This window comes from Symphalangus syndactylus, chromosome 11 (genome assembly GCF_028878055.3).
Source record: "Symphalangus syndactylus isolate Jambi chromosome 11, NHGRI_mSymSyn1-v2.1_pri, whole genome shotgun sequence".
Classification (NCBI taxonomy): domain Eukaryota; kingdom Metazoa; phylum Chordata; class Mammalia; order Primates; family Hylobatidae; genus Symphalangus; species Symphalangus syndactylus.
In genome coordinates, this window is record NC_072433.2 from 54,320,632 (window position 1) to 54,329,997 (window position 9,366).

The following is a 9,366-nucleotide window of genomic DNA, read 5'->3' on the forward strand; positions in this document are numbered from 1 at the left end:
CTGGTCTCAAACTCCTGACCTCAGGTGATCCACCCGCCTCGGCCTCCCAAAGTGCTGGGATTACAGGTGTGTGCCACCGCACCTGGCCTCAGAATATTCTTTTTAAAAACAACTTTTTAAATTAAAAAAAAAAAAAAATATATATATATATATATATATATATATATATATTTTTTTTTTTTTCCAGAGACGAGGTCTCACTGTTGCCCAGGCTGTTCTTGAACTCCCAGGCTCAAGCGATCCTCTCGCCTCAGCCTCTTACAGTGCTGAGATTACAGGTGTGAGCCTCCACACCCAGTTGAATATTCCTAAAATTTGGGTTTGTCTGATCCTTTTTCTCATGAATAGGCTTGGATTATGGAGTTTAGGGAGGAAGACCACAGAGGTGAAGTTCTTTGCTTTTCACTTAAAACTTTTTTTTGAGACCGGGTCTTGCTCTGCCGAGCCGGGTAGAGTGCAATGGTGCAATCATGGCTCAGTGCGGCCTCGAGCTTCTGGGCTCAAGTAATCCTGCCTTGGCCTCCCTAGTAGCTGGAGCAAGAGACGCATGGCGCCATTCCTGGCTAAATTTTTGCAATTTTTTTTTGTAGAGATGGGATTTTACCATGTTGCCCAGGCTGGTCTCGAACTCCTGACCTCAGGTGATCCACCCACCTCAGCCTTCCAAAGTGCTGGGATTACAGGCGTGAGCCATGGCGCCCAGGCCTGAATGCAGCCTCTTGCCTTGGCCAGATTATTCTTCAGAGAAGTAGCAGGAGTTGGGGAAGGAAGTCTCGGCACTCTTGGCAGAGGCCTGGGGCGTCAGACTCTGTCCTGGGCACCTGCTGTGGCCCTGTGAGAGACAAGGCCCGCACAGGAGTCCAGCAGGGTTCAAATAAGCGAAGGCTCCAGCTCCTCATGCCGGAGGAATGAGGGCTCTTCATGTCTCTGTCACATCTGCCACCCCTTCCCATGAGGAGTGGCTAGTTACCCAGACCCTAGAGCTGCAGTGCGGCCAGCTTGATGACCTGCTGCTAGTCGTTTCACCCAGGCTCCCAGGCAGGGGGTCAGGCTGAGCTACTTGCCTTCCGTTCTGCTCCCAGCAGGAACCAAGCCAGAGACCTGGACATGCCCAGCTCCTCCTGATGCCGAGACCTGAGAGGAGTTTCTCCCAAGGATGGCTTTCAAGGCAGATGTTTTGTGTGGGGCCCAAGTAACAACAGTGCTCCGTGGAGTCAGCATACTCTGAACTCCCTGTAGAGCCCAGTCCCCAGCTGCCGGGCACCCTTGGGGGTATGCTCCACAGGGGAGAGTTCAGTGGCCCCTGACCACCTACAACCCCTGCGGTGGGCCACACCTGCCATCTCCAGTTGGCCGCTGCAGGTGGCTGCAACCCTGCCCCCACTAGGCCCCTGTTCCCTGGGAGGCTTCTCTGTCCCTTTATGTAAGATCTCAGCTTCCCAGCTGCCCATGCAGATGTGGCACATGACCTGCCTGTAAAAGTCAGCAGCAGGCGCTGGCAGCCTCTGGTTTCCCTGTTCTTATTTGTATTTATTTTTTATTTTTATTTTATTTATTTATTTATTTATTTATTTATTTATTTATTGAGATGGAGTTTTGCTCTTGTCCAGGCTGGAGTGCAGTGGTGCGATCTCGGCTCACTGCAACCTCTGCCTCCCGGGTTCAAGCAATTCTCCTTCTTCAGCCTCCTGAGTAGCTAGGATTACAGGTGTCAGCCACCACGCCTAGCTAATATTTTTGTATTTTTAGTAGAAATGTTGGCCAGGCTGGTCTTGAACTCCTGACCTCAGCGATCCACCTGCCTCAGCCTCCCAAAGTGCTGGGTTTACAGGCGTGAGCCACCGCGCCCGGCCCTTTAATTTTTTTTTTTTTTTTACTTTTTTCTTGAGACAGAGTCTTGCTCTGTCACCCAGGCTGGAGTGCAGTGGTCACTGCAACCACTGTCTCCCGGGTTCAAGCGATTCTCCTGCCTCAGCCTTCTGAGTAACTGGGATTACAGGCGCCCGCCACCACGCCCAGCAAAGTTTTGTAGTTTTAGTAGAGATGGGGTTTCGCCATGTTGGCCAGGGTAGTCTCGAGCTCCTGACCTCAAGTGATCCACCTGCCTTGGCCTCCCAAAGTGCTGGGATTGCAGGTGTGAGCCACCACACTCTGCCATTTAGTTTTAGAGACAGCGCCTTGCTGTGTCGCCCAGGCTGGAGTGCAGTGGTGTGATCATAGCTCACTGCAGGCTGGACCTCCAGAGCTCAAGTAATCCTCCCACTTCAGCCGCTTTATTTTTATTTTTTATAGACATGATGTCTCACTATGTTGACCAGGCTGATCTCAAACTCCTGGCCTCAAATGATCCTCCTGCCTGGGTCTCCCAAAGTGTTGGGATTACAGGCATGAGCTGCCGTGCCCAGCCCAGTTTCTCCATTCGGATGCCATCACACTTGCTCTTACCTTCCCGATACCCCACCCATCCCTATTCCCTCCCCATACAGCTGCCCTGCAGCTCTCGGTGGCTTCAGACCTCATAGCTCCAGTACACTGTTTGGGACACATTTTTCTGTCTTGAACACTTCACATTCCTTTGGATACAATGTGGGCATTTGCCTTCTGGCCTCAGACATTGAGGCCTCTTACCTGGCCCAGCCTTCCCAGGCTTACACACTAAGCCTGTTCTCTGCCAGGCATGTAATCTCAGCTGAGGTGGGCAGATGGCTTGAGCCCAGGAGTTTGAAACCAGCTGGGCAATATAGCGAGACTCCATCTCTACACACACAAAAAGTGTATATATACACACACACACACATATATATACATCCTCTATTTGACAGGGGAAGAGGGTGTCTGGCATTTATTAGGGACCTAAATAAGTTCAGAAAATTATGTTTAATCTCCTTGACTACCTATTTAGTTACGTATCTCTCCCACTTTGCTGATGAGAAAATCAAGGCTCAGAGAGGTGACATTCAACGTCACATAGCCTGAGGGTGGTAAAGCCAGGATTTTAACCCAGGTCTGTGGGACTCTAAAGTCCAGTCAAAATTTTTGGTGAAGTGTCTGCTCATATTTTTTGCCTGTTTTAAAAACTGAATTGTCTTCTGATTGACTTGTAAGAGACCTTGATCATTATATATTCCAGATAATGAGTCCTTTGTCAGATTCTGTTTTGTGAATATTTTCTTTATCCATGACTTGTCTTTTTTTTTTTTTTTTTCCCGTCGTCATCTTTTGAAGAACAAAAGTTTTAAATCTGGTTAAAATTTAATTTGCTGATTTTTTTTTGAGACAGAATCTTGCTCTGTCGCCCAGGCTGGGGTGCAGTGGTGCAATCTCACCTCAGTGCAACCTCCGCCTCCTGGGTTCAAGCAATTCTCCTGCCTCAGCTTCCCAAGTAGCTGGCATTAGAGGCGCACACCACCATGCCTGGCTAATTTTTGTATTTTTAGTAGAGATGGGGGAGGTGGGGTTTCACCATGTTGGCCAGGCTGATCTTTTTTTTTTTTTTTTTTTTTTTTTTTTTGAGACAGAGTCTCACTATGGGTCTAGGCTGGAGTGCAGTGGCGCAATCTCGGCTCACTGCAACCTCTGCCATCTGGGTTCAAGGGATTCTTGTGCCTCAGCCTCTTGAGTAGGTGGGACTACAGGCTGCCACACCCAGCTAATTTTTGTATTTTTAGTAGAGAAGGGGTTTCACCATGTTGGCCAGGCTGGTCTCGAACTCCTGACCTCAAGTGACTGGCCCGCTTCAGCCTCCCAGAGTGCTGGGATTACAGGCGTGAGTCGCTGCGCCTGGCTTAATTTGTTGATTAAAAAAAAATCATTTGTGCTTTTTGTGTCCTATTTAAGAAATCTTTGAGCCAGGTATAGTGGCTCATGCCTGTAATTCCAGCATTTTGGGAGGGTGAGGCAGGAGGCTCAATTGAGTCCAGGAGTTGGAGACCAGCCTAGGCAACATAGCAAGACCCTGTCTTTACAAAAATTTAAAAAATTAGTCAGGCATGGTGGCTCGAGCCTGCAGTTCCAGGTACTCCAGAGGCTGAGGCAGGAGGATCCCTTGACCCTAGGAGTTTGAGGCTGCAGTGAGCTATGATTGTGCCACTGCACTCCATTCTGGGTGACAGACCAAGACTTTGTCTCTAAAGAAATGAAATAAAATAAAACAAAACAAAATAAAACGCATTTTAAAAATTAAAAAAAAGAGCCAAGCACGGTGGCTCACGCCTGTAATCCCAGCACTTTGGGAGGCCTAGATGGGCAGATCACCTGAGGTCAGGAGTTTGAGACCAGCCTGGACAACATGGTGAAACCCCGCCTATACTAAAAATACAAAACTTAGCTGGGCATGGTGGCTTATGCCTGTAATCCCAGCTACTCAGGAGGCTGAGACAGGAGAATCGCTTGAACCCGGGAGGCGGAGGTTGCAGTGAGTCGAGATTGAGCCACTGCACTCCAGCCCGGGCAACAGAGCGAGACTCTGTTTCAAAAAAAGAAAAAAATTGAAAAGAGCACTTCTGGGAGTGAAAAAGAAAAACCTTGCTCTTGATGCCTAGAGAGCTGTGCTAGTTGCAAAGATAAAGCTTTTACTTTAGGCACCGACCTCAAATTAATCTTGTAGGAAAGTTTTTTGTTTTGTTTTTGTTTTTGTTTTTTGTTTTTTGAGACAGAGTTTTGCTCTTGTTGCCCAGGCTGGAGTGCAATGGGCAATTTTGGCTTACTGCAACCTCCGCCTCCCAGGTTCAAAGGATTCTCTTGCCTCAGCCTCCTGAGTAGCTGGGATTACAGGTGCCGGACACCATGCCTGGCTAATTTTTGTATTTTTAGTAGAGATGGGGTTTCACCATGTTGGTCAGGCTGGTCTCAAACTCCTGACCTTGTGATCTGCCCGCCTTGGCCTCCCAAAGTGCTGGGATTACAGGAGTGAGCCACTGCACCCAGCCTTATTAATTATATTTAAGGCTATTCAAGTTTTCTTTTCTTTCTTTCTTTTTTTTTTGAGACAGAATTTCACTCTGTTGCCCAGGCTGGAGTGCACCGGTGTGAACTTGGCTCACTGCAGCCTCCACCTCCCAGGTTCAAGTGAGTCTCCTGCCTCAGCCTCCCCAGTAGTTGGGACTACAGGCACACATCACCACACCCAGCTAATTTTTGTATTTTTACTAGAGACGGGTTTTGTCCTGTTTTCCAGGTTGGTCTTGCACTACTCCTGGCCTCATGTGATCCACCTGCCTCGGCCTCCTGGGATTAGCACTTTGGGAGGCCGAGGTGGATGGTTCACCTGAGGTCAGGAGTTCAAGACCAGCCTGTCCAACATGGTGAAACCCTGTCTCTACTAAAAATACAAAAAATTAGCCAGTTGTGGTGGCAGGTGCCTGCAATCCCCGCTACTCGGGAGGCTGAGGCAAGAAAATTGCTTGAACCTGGGAGGCAGAGGTTGCAGTGAGCCGAGATTGCACAATTGTACTTCAGCCTGGGTAACAAGAGCAAAACTCCATCTCAGACAAAACAAAAAGAGAAAAAAAAAACACACACACAAAGTGCCGGGATTACAGGTGTGAGCCACTGTGCCCGGCGTATTCAAGTTTTCTATTTCTTCTTTTTTTTTTTTTTGAGACAGAGTCTCGCTCTATCTCCCAGGCTGGAGTGCAGTGGCGCGATTTCGGCTCACTGCAAGTTCCGCCTCCCAGGTTCACGCCATTCTCCTGCCTCAGCCTCCCGAGTAGCTGGGACTATAGGCACCCACCACCATGCCCTGCTAATTTTTTGTATTTTTAGTAGAGACGGGGTTTCACTGTGTTAGCCAGGATGGTCTCGATCTCCTGACCTCGTGATCCGCTCGCCTCACCTCCCAAAGTGCTGGGATTACATGTGTGAGCCACCGTGCCCGGCCTTCTATTTCTTCTTGAGTGAGCTTTGGTGGTTTATTATTTTTAAGAAACTTGTCCATTTTGTCTGTGTTGTTGAATTTACTGGCATAAAGTCGTCCATGAAATTTCCATGAAAAATTTTACTGTTGATGGGTTCGTTGTACTTTGAACGTGTCATTGGACTGCCTTCTGGCTTCTATTGTTTCAGATAAGAAGTCACTGAGCCACTGCTGGTCAGGTGCAGTGGCTCATGCCTGTAATCTCAGCACTTTGGGAGGCTGAGGCAGGAGGACTGTTTGAGGCCAGAAGTTTGAGACCAGCCTGGGCAACATAGTGAGACCTCCCATCTCTACAAAATAAAAGTTAAAAAAAGCCAGCTCCTTGTCAATATTGATGCTTCCCTACACGTGATGAGTTTTCTCAATTGCTGCTTTTATGATTTTCTCTTTGTCTTTGAACAGTTTATGATGTAGCTGGCTATGGATCTTATATGTATTTATCCTTTGTGGCATTCACTGAGCTTCTTGGATGTGTAGATTACTGTATTTTTTTAAAAAAAATCAAATTTGGAAAGTTTTTTTTGCCATCATTTCATCAAATATTTTTTTCTGCCCCTCTCTCTTTCCTTTCCTCCTGGAACTCCTTATTTTTTATTTTTATTTTTTGTCTTTTTTTCCTTCCTTTTTGTGGAGAATGGGGTCTTGCTATATTGCCCAGGCAGGTCTCGAACTCCTGGGCTCAAGCTGTCCTCCTGTCTCTGCCTCCCTGAGAGCTGGGATTACAGGCGTGAGCCAGCATGCCCGGCCTCCTCCTGGAACTCCTATATGCTTGTTGTGTCTCCCACAGTTCTCTCAGTCTTCTTCTTTCTTCTTCTTCTTCTTCTTCTTCTTCTTCTTCTTCTTCTTCTTCTTCTTCTTCTTCTTCTTCTTCTTCTTCTTCTTCTTCTTCTTCTTCTTCTTCCTCTTCTTCTTCTTCTCCTTTTTCTTCTTCTCCTTCTTCTTCTTCTTCTTCTTCTTCTTCTTCTTCTTCTTCTTCTTCTTCTTCTTCTTCTTCTTCTTCTTCTTCTTCTTCTTCCTTCCTCTTCTTCCTCCTCCTCCTCTTCTTCTTCTTCTTTCTTCCTCCTCTTCCTCTTCCTCTTCTTCTTCGTCATCGTCGTTGTCTTCGTCTTCGTCTTTCTTCGTCCTTCTTCCTCTTCTTCTTCTTCCTCTTCTTCTTTCTTCTTCTTCTTCTCCTTCTCCTTCTCCTCCTCCTCCTCCTCCTCCTCCTCCTTCTCCTCCTTCTCCTCCTTCCTCTTCCTCCTCCTTCTTCTTCTTTCTTCCTTCTTCCTCCTCTTCCTCTTCCCCTCCTTCTCCTTCCTCTCCCCTTCTCCTCTTCTTTTTCTTCTTTCCTCCTCCTCTTCCTCCTCCTCCTCCTCTTTCTCCTCCTCCTCTTCTTTCTCCTCCTTTCCCTCCTCCCTCTTCTTTTTTCTCTCTTTTTTTTGGAGGCAGGGTCTTGCTCTGTTGCTCAGGCTGGAGTGCAATGGTGAAATCTCAGCTCACTGCAACCTCCGCCTCTTGGGTGGTCCTCCCACCGCAGCCTCCTGAGTAGCTAGGACTACAGGTGTGCACCACCACTCCTGGATAATTTTTGTATTTTTTGTAGAGACAGGGATTCACCATGTTGGCCAGGCTGGTCTCAAACTTCTGAGCTCAAGCAATCTGCCCACCTCAGCCTTCCAAAGTGCTATTCATTTTTCTTTGCCTTTTCTCCTCTCTCTTCCTTAGTTTGGATGGGATGATTGTTGTTCTTTCCTTTACTTTTTTTTTTCTTTTGAGATGGAGTTTCGCTCTTGTTGCCCAGGCTGGAGTACAATGGCACCATCTCTGCTCATCGCAACCTCCGCCTCCCGGGTTCAAGTGATTCTCCTGCCTCAGCCTCCTGAGTAGCTGGGATTACAGACATGCATCACCACGCCTGGCTAATTTTGTATTTTTAGTAGAGACAGCGTTTCACCATGTTGGTTAGGCTGGTCTCGAACTCCTGACCTTAGGTGATCCACCTGCCTCAGCCTCCCAAAGTGCTGAGATTACAGTAGTGAGCCACTGCACCAGCCCCCACTTTTTTTTTTTTTTTTTTTTTTGGTGACAGAGTCTTGCTCTGTTGCCCATGCTAGAGTGCAGTGCAGGGGTGCAATCTCAGCTCATTGCAACCCCGCTTCCTGGATTCAAGTGATCCTCCCACCATACCCTCCTCAATAGCTGGGACTACAGGTGCACACCACCATGCCTGGCCAATTTTTGTATTTTTTTTTTTTTTTGAGATGAAGTCTTGCTCTTGTCCCCCAGGCTGGAGTGCAATGGCGAGATCTCAGCTCACTGCAACCTCCACCTCCCGGATTCAAGCGATTCTCCTACCTCAGCCTCCCGAGTAGCTGGGATTACAGGTGCCTGCCACCACACCTGGCTAATTTGTGTATTTTTGGTAGAGACGGGGTTTCACCATGTTGTCCAGGCTGGTCTCCAACTCCTGACCTCAGGTGATCTTCCCGCCTCGGGCCCTCCCAAAGTGCTGGGATTACAGGTGTGAGCCACTGCACCCGGCCAATTTTTGTATTTTTTGTAGGGACAGGGTTTCACCACGTTGGCTAGGCTGGTCTCAAATTCCTGAGCTCAAGCAATCTGCCCACCTCAGCATTCCAAAGTGCTATTCATTTTTCTTTGCTGTTTCTCCTGTCTCTTTTTTAGTTTGAATGGTTGTTTTTCTTTCCTTTCCTTTTTCTTTTTTTTTTTTGAGACAAGGTCTTGCCCTGCTGCCTAGGCTAGAGTGCGGTGGTGCATTCATGGCTCACTGTAGCCTCAATCTTCTGTGCTCAAGCCATTCTCCCACCTCAGCCTCCCAAGTAGCTGAGACTACAGGTGTGCACCACCACACTTGGCTGAGCTTATTTATGTTTTTGTTTGTTTGTTTGTTTTTGTAGAGATGGGGTCTTGCTATGTTGCAGAAGCTGGTCTCAAACTCTTGGGCTCAGGGGATCCTCCTACCTCGGCCTCCCAAATCACTGGCATTACAGGCATGAGCTGCTGCACCTGGCCCAGCTTGACTAGTTTCTGTTGATCTTCAAGGTCACCAATTCTGTCTTCTGTCACCTCAAGTCTATTGTTAAGTTCCTATAGTGAATTTTTCATTTCAGTTACTGTTCTTTTCAACTCTGGAATTCCCTTCCCTTTTTCTTTTTTTATAACCAGTCAAACTGTATATTATAGTTTTTTTTTTTTCTTTTTGAGATGGAGTCTGCTGTGTCGCCCAGGCTGGAGCGCAGTGGCATGATCTCAGCTTACTGCAACCTCCGCCTCCCGGGTTCAAGCAATTTTCTGCACCATGCCTGGCTAATTTTTTTGTATTTTTAGTTGAGACGGGGTTTCACCATCTTGTTCAGGCTGGTATTGAACTCCTGACCTCGTGATCCACCTGCCTGGGCCTCCCAAAGTGCTGGTGTTACAGGCGTAAGCCACCGCGCCCAGCCTCCAGTCAA